This window comes from Anabrus simplex, chromosome 1 (assembly GCF_040414725.1).
Source record: "Anabrus simplex isolate iqAnaSimp1 chromosome 1, ASM4041472v1, whole genome shotgun sequence".
In the NCBI taxonomy this organism is placed as follows: domain Eukaryota; kingdom Metazoa; phylum Arthropoda; class Insecta; order Orthoptera; family Tettigoniidae; genus Anabrus; species Anabrus simplex.
The window spans coordinates 406,039,835-406,052,852 of NC_090265.1; positions in this window are offsets into that span (position 1 = coordinate 406,039,835).

A 13,018-nucleotide genomic window follows, 5' to 3' on the forward strand; every position below is an offset into this window, starting at 1 on the left:
AGTGTACAGACAAAATTATAATTTTATTTATGTAGATTAACAGTATCTGATCTTTTCTACTAGATGACCTAGCTCTAGTTTAAGTCAAATAACCAAGATTCCGAAGAGGAGAAAATGTACCCAAGATAGGAATTTGTAAACTCCTATCATTACTTAGGACTAAATATACAGGAAACAGGGAAAACATTTACGAAGAACAGAGAAAATAGATGAAGAGCAGAAACCAAGTCAATTTTTAAGATCAACAACCTAGAAAAACTGTCCCTAAGAACATCTTTATGCCTCGTTTATAAAAGGATTGCACCAATAACTTGCTACAGTCAGCTCAGTTTGGACCAATCTACCCCCTGCAAATTTAAAGAGACTGGAAACTATAAAAGCCAATGTATATGAAGAGAGCTCTGCATCTATCAAGAACCAATGAAACAGGCTAGTGTGTATTCTAACAGAAACAGACTACTTTTGAGAGACACACGTGCATACAAAACTCATATTCGATAAAGAGCATTGAAAGCAGCGACCACTGATACAGACTTTTATCAGACACCTGCCATGAACACTACAAATGTTTCACTCCGACACACCAGAACTACAGTCCATGGATTCCACCACAGACTCTGCAGCCAAAGAAGATATCACTAGGCATCGAGTCTTGTATTCTCTGGGAACAGGGTTATCAACTGTACCACATACTTACAAGCCAAGCTAGGATGAACTTATTGATGATCTATGCAGATGACAAAAACTTTGTGTGATCTATGTAACATATATCCATTCTGTGCACACTGGATTTTATAAACCTTAAAATTAATAACTGAGACTCAAGTGTACTTTTCATTTCAAAAAACTCACATTTGGTGTCTAGGCTTCAAACTGTACACAACTTAGTAAGAAGTCAGTGACAACTCTGCTATCATACCCTTGTGAAAAATACCAGCAGGGTATAATGTACACCATCTGGCTGCCTGCTCATCAATTTTGATGTTCTGTTTTACTCTGGACCTAATTTGTCTGTTATACATGTGTTTTAGTTATCACATAATCTGTTTAATATTTATTTGGCTGGAGACAGCCACTAAGTGGCTGAAACTAGTCCAAGACTGATGTAATATCACTTATTGATATATTGTATTGAAAAGGTGGACCCTCTTGTAAATTTATTTCTTATAATGGGTTTAAGTTATTTATCGCTCGTCATTTTTGTTCTGAACTGCAAGTGTTGTGCTTCAGGTTACATATTAAAATTTTCATTCTTGCAGACAGTGATTGTTGCTGTGGACATTAGAAAATTGAGTGTCAAGTGGAGAAAGTGAAATATTTCTGACATATTCTTCTCTTTGAGTTCAACAGGGCGGTGAAAGCAGGGGAGACGGCTAGAAACATATGCACTGTGTATGGGGACAATGCCATCAGAGAGAGTATGGCAAGAAAATGGTTTTCTCATTTTAACCCATCAAAGCCCAATGTCACCTACAGGTGACACTTAATATTAATAAAATTTCCAGCTCATCAGGCTGCTTGAACTTCTCTGCCTGTCGGAAGTATTTAAAGAAAGGTCTTATAATTTGAAATGGAACATTTTTGAACTCGCGGCCTGCACTGGTCAGTCAGCTCTCGCTCAGATAAGAGAGGAAACAGACTGGATTGAAGTGCAGAAACAACTGCAAGTTACTATGGTATGGAAAGCGTCCAATAAAAGGTAATTTTAATTTGCATTTTATGAACGTAAATTTTAAAAATGTTCAGTAATGAATGTGACACAATATTATAAATTAAGGGTATGAAATGAAATGGAAATGGCGTACGGATTTTAGTGGTGGGAGTGTCCGAGGACAAGTTCGGCTTGCCAGATACAGGTTTTTCGATTTGACGCCCGTAGGCGACCTGCACGTCGTGATGAGGATGAAATGAAAAAAGACGACACATACACCCAGCCCCCTGCCCGCAAAATTAACCAATTATGGTTAAAATTAAGAACCATGCCAGGAATCGAACCCGGGACCCCTGTGGCCAAAGGCCAGCACGCTAACCATTTAGCCATGGAGCCAGACAATTAAGGGTATGTTATTTCCTTTAAAAAGCATGGTGTCATGTATAGGTGACATTGGTCACACGAAGTAGGCATTTTTGTCCAGTTTCAGTTATGAACAGTATCCCATATTCACTTCGTCTTTTCTCCCTCTTTTCAGTCTTACACTGGATGAGGTACTAGAAATGTTGGAAGATGACAGTAACAATGCACCATCTATAGATTTCATTATGTTTCCTCCAAATGAAGGACATTTTACAGATGAGGGAAGTGGTGATGAAACAACTAATTCTGTCGACGTCAATCCCCTTTCTGGTAGAATATTAAGGTTGACAGTGGAAATAAATGCAATATTACCAGATGATGGTACGCCATTACCTTATAATGAAATGCAACAGGTACCTGGTCTTTCTGTCTTCTAAGAAAAAATACAGTATGTTTTGGGCAGCTACGGAGGGGAATTTTATTTTCCAATTGGGTGAAGTGACATGCATGAGGAACAATCAATCAATACTAATCTGCATTTAGGGCAGTCGCCCAGGTGGCAGATTCCCTATCTGTTGCTTTCCTAGCCTTTTCCGAAATGATTTCAAAGAAATTGGAAATGTATTGAACATCTCCCTTGGTAAGTTATTCCAATCCCTAACTCCCCTTCCTGTAAACGAATATTTGCCCCAGTTTGTCCTCTTGAATTCCAACTTTATCTTCATATTGTGATCTTTCCTACTTTTATAAACGCCATTCAAACTTATTCGTCTACTAATGTCATTCCACGCCATTTCTCCGCTGACAGCTCGGAACATACCACTTAATAATAATATAAGAGAATTTATTGGACTCCAACCTATTCAATACATACATAATGTATTGAATAGGTTGGAGTCCAATAAATTCTCTTATATTATTATTGAGATTCTTTCAATACGGAAAATAAAATTATTTTCATTACTTGTAACATACCACTTAGTCGAGCAGCTCTTCTTCTTTCTCTCAATTCTTCCCAACCCAAACATTGCAACATTTTTGTAACGCTACTCTTTTGTCGGAAATCACTCAGAACAAATCGAGCTGCTTTTCTTTGGATTTTTTCCAGTTCTTGAATCAGGTAATCCTGGTGAGGGTCCCATACACTGGAACCATACTCTAGTTGGGGTCTTACCAGAGACTTATATGCCCTCTCCTTTACATCCTTACTACAGCCCCTAAACACCCTCATAACCATGTGCAGAGATCGGTACCCTTTATTTACAATCCCATTTATGTGATTACCCCAATGAAGATCTTTCCTTATATTAACACCTAGATACTTACAATGATCCCCAAAAGGAACTTTCACCCCCATCAACGCAGTAATTAAAACTGAGAGGACTTTTCCTATTTGTGAAACTCACAACCTGACTTTTAACCCCGTTTATCAACATACCATTGCCTGCTGTCCATCTCACAACATTTTTGAGGTCACGTTGCAGTTGCTCACAATCTTGTAACTTATCACTCTATAGAGAATAACATCATCCGCAAAAAGCCTTACCTCCGATTCCACTCCTTTACTCATATCATTTATATATATAAGAAAACACAAAGGTCCGATAACACTGCCCTGAGGAACTCCCCTCTCAACTATTACAGGGTCAGACAAAACTTCACCTACTCTAACTCTCTGAGATCTATTTTCTAGAAATATAGCAACCCATTCAGTCACTCTTTTGTCTAGTCCAATTGCACTCATTTTTGCCAGTAGTCTCCCATGATCCACCCTATCAAATGCTTTAGACAGGTCAATCGCGATACAGTCCATTTGACCTCCAGAATCCAAGATATCTGCTATATCTTGCTGGAATCCTACAAGTTGAGCTTCAGTGGAATAATCTTTCCTAAAACCGAATTGCCTTCTATCGAACCAGTTATTAATTTCACAAACATGTCTAATATAATCAGAAAGAATGCCTTCCCAAAGCTTACATACAATGCATGTCAAACTTACTGGCCTGTAATTTTCAGCTTTATGTCTATCACCCTTTCCTTTATACACAGGGGTTACTATAGCAACTCTCCATTCATCTGGTATAGCTCCTCCGACCAAACAATAATCAAATAAGTACTTCAGATATGGTACTATATCCCAACCCATTGTCTTTAGTATATCCCCAGAAATCTGATCAATTCCAGCCGCTTTTCTAGTTTTCAACTTTTGTATCTTATTGTAAATGTCATTGTTATCATATGTAAATTTTATGACGCACTGCAACTATCTCCAGTTCAGTGTTTTGAGTTACTGTTCTTTGAAGAAGAAGAATCTCATTGTGAAAATGTCTGCGCTATATGCTCTGCTCAGGAACCACGTGTTAGACATAAATTCAGATGACATAAGTGTTTATACCGTTGTACAACTGTTGACCGGCTAAATGAATTCGCAAAACTATAGGAAAGCTTCGAGAATTAAAATCAGATGTTTTCAATAACTTAGTTTCGAACAGCATGAAAATAAGTACATTTCCACAAACGTATCAGTATTAGCATCTTTCATATAATATGAATATCCCCCCAGCACACCCCCACCCGTAAATGACAAACTTCGCAAGGTATTGAATAGTTAAAATTAAAATTTCTAAATCAAAACTTTGGTCAGTAATTTGAAGAAATCTGTTCAACTGATCTCGCAGTGGATGAAGATTTGGTTCCCTATTACAGTCATTCAGTACAAAGCAACATATCCACGGGAAATCTCTACAGTTCGGCCATAAACTGTGGACAATTGCTATGTGATTTGATTACCTCATAGCCTTGAAGTCTTGCCAAGAATCTAACTGGGCTCAGCATCCTGGAGAGTCCGAATATGCATTAGGAGCAGCAGTTGTCCTTGCAATTTAAAGTACTCTACCAGCAAGCTGCAAACTGTAACTATACTGACCAATGTCACCTACAGGTGACACGCTGTATTTTGTTTGTGGAGCACGTTTCCTGTAGATTTTTAGTTTTGTATTGTTTTTCGTAATGTACCTACCATAATCTGAAAGGAAATACATAGAATTATTTCGTACATTGTGTTTGGGCTTTGACGGGTTAAGGAGGGTCGTGTTGACGAGAGTGACTCTCCACATTCAGGAAGACCTTCAGGGTATGATGAAGACTGTTTAAACACTTTAATCCACATCTGTATACCCAAGAATTGGCAAATGTGATGAATTGCAACCATTCAACTTGTTGACTTGAGGTTATTTAAAATGGAGATGAAAAAACCGAAAAGGGCGTTACGCTTCTCAGAAATATCATTCAGGTTAAGGTTTGGATTGAAAAACTGGTCGAGGTGTATAAAACAGTTTTCAGTGATGTCTAGAAGAGGGCCTTTATTTAGAGTGTGGTTGAGAATTTCAATATCCTGGTTTATTGTAGTAAGCGAACAATCTTTCACAACTTACACAATACCCTCTCATGCTACTTACCCCTTCCGAAACACCCCAATGATCCTCCTTAGATATCTCCCCCCCCCATTTTTCCTTTCCCTCCCACCCTCTAATAACACTCATTATTCCCCACCCTTTTCTCTATTTATCGTCTCCCATTCATTTGATTTAGATGTTGATTCCCATAGGGAACTTAAAATGTTTGTCCTGAATGAGTAAATTTACAATACCAATATAATGGTCCGTTATTGGACATTATAAATTTTCCAGCTAACTCATTCTTGGTTGCCTGCGCTTCGCCCTCGTGTGCTAAGTTGGGCTCGTCAGTTGGGACTTAACACACCTCCCAAGACGCAAGGCTAGTGCATACCGTGGAGGCCATTGCATAGGCTACTTGAAGCCACCAGCAGTGCCAATGCACTATGAGAGCTATATCTCATTTCCAAAAATTGATGGCTGCCTGGCCATCAGATGATATAATGTTGATTCCCATAGGGAACTTAAAATATAAATATTAATATTATTATTAATATTATTAATTGAAATTAAGTCCTACACTGTATTCCTAAGATTTCAATTATGTCACCTTTTACTCTTCAGCCGGAGAAACAAATGCCTGCAAAACCTGCCTAGCAACAACTATACATAACCGCATACCACAAGTTCAATTTCATAACGAGTTATGTTTCAAGTTTTTGTCTTAGAACAAGTCCTTAAACTCGTTATTGACCTCAAATACAACATCTTCATACGTCTCCATATGTGAATGCGGCACAACAATATTATTAATATTATTAATATTTTAAGTTCCCTATGGGAATCAACATCTATATCATCTGATGGCCATGCAGGCATCAATTTTTGGAAATGAGACATAGCTCTCATGGTGCATTGGCACTGCTGGCGGCTTCAAGTAGCCTATGCAGTGGCCTCCACGGTATGCACTAGCCTTGTGTCTTGGGAGGTGTGCTAAGTCTCAACTGACGAGCCCAACTTAGCACACGAGGGCGAAGCGCAGGCAACCAAGAATGAGTTAGTTGGAAAATTTATAATGTCCAATAACGGACCATTATATTGGTATTCCCATTCATTTATCAATCACCACAGCAAGCTGTTCGAGTAGAGCCTTGCATTGTAATTCTTTCAAATTTCTTCCTATTTTTAAAATATTTTAATTTGGTTTTATTCTTCTTAACAATGTAAATTTATTTTAAAAATTTATATATTTGCTTTGAATTGTTGAAATTAAGTCCTACACTGTATTCCTAAGATTTCAATTACATCACCTTTTACTCTTCGGCCGGAGAAACAAATGCCTACAAGACCTGCCTAGCAACAACTATACATAACCGCATACCACAAGTTCAATTTCATAACGAGTTATGTTTCAAGTTTTTGTCTTAGAACAAGTCCTTTAACTCGTTATTGACCTCAAATGCAACATCTTCATACATCTCCATATGTGAATGCGGCACAACAAGATTATACTAGACCTGCTTATGAACTTCAACTGGATTTGTTTGGCATGAAATAACGTTGTTCTTTTTACTCTTTTGACTGTGATCATTGTGTTATGAACATCAACTGGAATTCTTCGGCACAGAATAGTGTTAATTTTTCCACGTACTCTTTTTATCTGCGATCATTGTGTTATGTGTTTTTAGATCTTTATGACTTAATTTTTGCACTGCTTTGCTAATTGACTGATGATGACACTTCTAATGTGTTGAAACTGGTTCCAAATGAACAAGTTGTAACTTCTATTTGGTCCAACTTAATAGCAGAGTAATGAAAGGTGGATCCTTCCTTCTATTTAATATTGCATAACTATTCATACACTTCGAACATTAAGTAGTTGGGCTTAGTTTACTTAACTATCGTATTTTCGATTTTATATATGTTTAAAACGCGATCGCTCAAAAATGATTCAACTTCATTGTACAGATTTCCAGTGCTAGAGATTTGCGTCTAGGAACGTGAAGAAGCGGGCACTGTCAACATTAGAGACTTTGTCACCAAAGAAGAGAATGGTTGACCAGGCGATTAGCACTGAATCGCTTCAAAATGAGAACTTAAAACTCCGTAAGCGAGTGGAGATTTTGGAAAAGGAAAATGTGGTTTTAAGATGAAGGGAAGCCATTTTAGAGAAGCTCAAGGGACCTAGGTATCGAGTCTTAAAGAGACGACAACCACCATCTCTGCCAAAAGTGAAGAAGAGTGCACAAAGAGAGGAAGTAGTTAAGATTTTGTCCAAGTGTTTTATGCCAGGGCAAATTCGATGTCTCTTGGGAGGCAACAAACGAGTGAAATGATTCTTGGAGGACATAGCAAATGCTTCGTCAATGAGATAGCTTTCAGAAAATTATATGATTATTTGAGAAATCGGAACATTCCTTTACCACGCCGGTGAACCTTACAAACTTGGATTCGGCACTTTAAATGTAGACCTGGAAGTTTAACAGAGGTACTATGTCTGTTGAAAGCCAGAGCAGTTAACTACAAGGAGTCTGAAAAGATCACAGTTTGACATTTGATGAAATGTATACAGACGGACAAATTTCATACGATTCATTTGATGACCGCATACTAAGGCCTCACAGCAACATCCAGGTAGTGATGGTTCGAGGGCTCTTTGCTGCATGGAAGCAACCCATTTTTTATTACTTTGATGTGACAATGACCTCAGAGTTGTTAAGAAGCATAATTAATAAACTTGAGACTTGTGACATTGATGTTGTTGCAGTAACTTGTGACAGTGAGGGGTGGGGGCTGTGATGCCAAAGTGTGGAAGGAACTTAACGTACACAAGGACAAGAGCTTTCTCGCCAATCCAGTGGATGATAAAAGGAAGGTGTGGGTGTTCTGTGATGTACCCCATCTCTTGAAATTATTTAGAAACCACTTTTTAGATGAAGGTTTCATGTTAGCTGATGGATCAGAATTTCAGAAGAAGGCAATAGAACACCTATTACAAACTCAAACAGGAGATCTATGAACTACACACCATATTAATGAGGCTCATGTGAGTTTAACTGGCAGATCCTGTCAGAATGTGAGAATGGCTGCGCAGTTATTTTCCAGGTGCACTGCTCTGACGGTGTGGTATTCTTTAAACAAGGACGTTGAAAGCAACTTCATCAAGCTAGTCAATGACACCTTCGATGTTTTGAACTCCAGGGAACCTAAAGATTTAAAGACTCCCCTTAGGAGTGGATACGGCTTAAATTCAAGTTGCCAGGAAAATACTCTGAAGCACTTTCTGCAGGTGATTACACAACTGAGAGTTGGTAAATGGAAAACTTTACTTCCGTTTCAGAAGGGGGTTCAAATTTCTATAAACTCTCTCTTAGGACTTTTTGAGATCATGAAACATGCAAGTATGTCTTATATTTTAACTGGCAGATTAAACCAAGTTTGCTTGGAAAAATTTTTCACATGTCCGTGGCCTTGGGAGTTTTTTATAGCAATCCATTCCCTTTAGAAGTTTGTAACAGAATTCGACTCTATTAGTTACAGGCAATAATGAAATTCCTCTCTCCTATAGTGTATCAGTGGAAGATGAAAATAATCCATCACTGAGTGATACGGGTATTTTTCGTCCTGATGATGATGAGGAAGATTTCTTGAATTTCGTAAGCAATGAACTATGCATAGATGTTTTGGAGGGACCCTTAACAACTGGAACCATAGATGAACTGGAAGAAACATCAAAGTTGTTAAGGATGGAAGACTTGAGCAAGGACTTTGAAACTGAAGACGTAAGTGGTGGTGGTGGTGATTATTGTTTTAAGAGGAAGTGCAACTAGGCAACCATCCTCTATATAACACTAATCAGAGGAAAAAATGGAAGGGATCCGACACTTCAAAAAATGAAGATATCAGCCATAGGAAGACAAGGGCCACGAAGAGTGTGAAAATGAAAGACTCCCTAGCCCTCGCAAACCTAATAGCGTCAGGGTCGGAAAAGAACAAGAGTTGACCAAGAGAGGTCGGATATGATAGATGAAAGTGAGGAGCCTGGCACAAGTAAGTGGAAGCAATGCCAGGACTCAGCTGAGGGCCCCGTGGTTGCCAAACCACACTCCAAAGTTCAGAGCCCCTGAAGCCCCTTTTAGTCGCCTCTTACGACAGGCAGGGGATACTATGGGTGTTATTCTACCGCCCCCACCCACAGGGGGATGAAGACGTAAACCAGGATGCAATTAAATATCTTGCAGGCTACTTGGCATTCAAATGTCGCTCTGTTGATGACAGCTTGGGTGATAAAGATGAAATGTTTACCTTGCCACAGGAACTGCCTTATGGCTGGTTATCAATTATTTCAAAAGGAGGTCTTACTCGCCCAATCCAAGACGTCAACTTCATCAGAGGAGTTAATGAGATGAAATGAATGATGTGATATATCATAGCAAGAAGGGAGAGGGATGAAACCTGGTGCTAGCACATAGCCTACTCCTGTTGAATAGCACCAAGGGGTCTGCTCAAGGCTTAATGTCCCCATCCAACGGACGAATCACATCAACAGCGTCATATGCCCTCATTCCATATGTGCAGTGCAGAGAGATTTGGAATTTAATCCAGGCTTTTGGCACGCAAACTAGTGATTAGAAATTGTATACCACTACCTCCCCTACCTTGCTGGCCAACATTCTGGTGGTGAATTTTTTTTCGACCAAGGGGACTCGAACCGGCTAACAACGGTGTCAGACCGTTTAGACTTCAATGCCTTAACGATAATGGCCACCAGGCGGGCTACTGGTATGAATTCTCTCCCTCCTATCAATTCAATCTTGCCAGTTCTTGGAGAAAATTTCCACATCCTAATATCAGTTCTCAGCCATGATTCAACTCTTAGTACAATATCTGGCAAAATACGATGTTACACGAAAATAACTTCTAATCCACTGAAGGTATCCATATTCTGTTTTCATATTCTTAAATAGCATGAAAAGGCTTGTAGAACATGGTGCACCGAGCTTGATAGCTGCAGTCGCTTAAGTGCGGCCAGTATCCAGTACATTACATGTTATGTATTGAATAGGTGGAATAATTAAACTTTATTATTTATTTGACTTCATTCAGTATCCAGTATTCGGGAGATAGTAGGTTCGAACCCCACTGTCGGCAGCCCTGAAGATGGTTTTCCGTGGTTTCCCATTTTCACACCAGGCAAATGCTGGGGCTGTACCTTAATTAAGGCCATGGCCGCTTCCTTCTCACTCCTAGCCCTCTCTTGTCCCATCGTCGCCATAAGACCTATCCGTGTCGGTGCGACGTAAAGCAACTAGCAAAAAAAAAAAGGTGCTATTTTTCGAATTATTAATAATGAAGATATCAACATAAACTTCATTCTTTTTTTAATGGAACTATAGTAATTTATGCCCCTAGCAAAAAATTCAAACTGTTATAAATTCAGACATGTAATAAATTAATACATCGGATAAGTACTTTTTTGTAATATCAATAATAATTCAACTTGAAAGTTTAGAGGGTGAGAGCTGGTGCTGGTCTTACCACACTGTACTGTTCGCTGGTGCAAGGTCGTATTGGTACACAAGCTGTTTCCTTGTTGTGATCCGAACCACACAAAGACATACTGTATGTATGTGCAATACAAGCATATCTTGTAAATACAAAGTGATGTATCCCATGAGTTTGCAACATTTTTATGACAGAAGAACTAAAGCTATTTAAACTAAACATCTCCTAATTCACTTATATGCATTTTATGTTGTGATAATTCCACCTACAGCCAACTAACAATTGAATGCGAGCAGAGAATCAGTGTAGTGCCTTTTACCATATAAAGAGAAAAACTTGTTGCCTACAGCATCTCTAAATGCAACTCCTGTTAATGTCACAACAATTAAACAGACAATACTGTATCAAGTTCCCATTCCCAGTCCATTTGAACCATTACCAGTAAAGCCTAACTTGACATTATTCATTTCATTTTATTTCATTTCTAAAATGAACTACTCAATTTTGCAAAATAAAACTTTAGTTACCTACATTCCTTTGAAACCACCACTATTATTTTATTCCTTTTAAAAACACAAACCCCTTTATCCTCTTTAGCTTCTGTATCATAAAAATGTTGCAGACCCAGGGATGCATCACAATATATTTACAAGACATGGTTGTCTGTACATATGTACATTGCCAGTTGTGTGGGTCAAAACAATAAAGCAGCTTGCATGTTAACAAGATCTTGCATCACAGAGCAGTCTGATGTGATAAAACCAGTGCTTGCTCTCAGCCACTAAAATCTCAAGTTGAAGTAATTGTCTCATATATGAATTAATTACACGTCTAAATTGATTTTTACTTTTATGCCAGGGGGTAGAAATGACTAGTTAATTTTTTTAAACAAAGTTCGTAACAATATCTCTGTTATTAATCATTCTTTGGAAAAACATAGCACAAAGTTTCACGAGCTACATAATACCATTTAAGAATATAAAACAGGTTATCAATATCTTCAATGGATTAGATGTTATTTAGGTGTAACATCTTGGATGAATAACCCTGTATATCTATTAAATTACTTAATTCTCTTTACAATACTTCTACAGTTTAACACTAGCAATTTTATATCGTCCTTACTTGACTTCCAGCTTTCTATAATCTCATCACCACTTCCTAGTCCACCCCATTTCCTACTAGAGGAAATCATATTTTAGATATTTTTCTCATAAGATCTGATGACATATTTTAAATTTATGGGAATACTTGGTTTTAGTGACTACTCTACAGCAGCATTAAAAGTTACGAGGGCCATCCGGAAAGTAGTACCCGTTAGCGCCGCATGAAGCGCCGACGACTCGGGTAGCCGCTGGGCAAGGTCAGACCACTTCAGTGGCTTGTCTGTCTGCTCTGTGCGAGGTTGCGTGACGCTAGCATTGCCTGTGTTGTGTCTGTGATCGTTTAAAATGTTGTGAAGTGAGGGCCGTGATTAAATTTCTTAATGCACGAAACGTTCGACCTTGTGATATTCATTGCCAATTAACGGAGGTGTATGGAGACAATGTGATGGACGAGTCGTCTGTTCGGCGCTGGTGTCGCAACTTCAACCTGGGGAGGGGGGATACACATGACGAGGAGCGCTCAGGGAGACCATCTGTCATTACAGACCAACTGCTGAGTGCAGTAGACGAATGCGAGGAACCATCGGCGCGTCACAATTGATCAACTCTGTGAACATTTTCCTAATGTGTCTTGAACAATTGTTCATGAAATTGTCAAAGACCATCTGCATTATTCAAAAATCTGTGCAAGGTGGGTCCCTCACATGCTTGCAGAGGAGCACAAAACCAAGTGTATGGCTGCAGCACTGACATTTCTCGGACGTTATTCCGATGAAGGAGACTTCCCTGACTCGCATCATTACTGGGGGTGAAACGTGGGTTTGTTATGCATCACCTGAGAGTAAACGACAGTCAATAGAGTGCCATCATGCTCATTCACCAACCAAACCAAAAACAATTCAAGACAGTTCTGTCCACCAGGAAACTCATGGGAACCGTTTTCTGGGATCGCCGAGGTGTACGGCTCATTGATTTTATGGCCCGTGAAGACACAATTA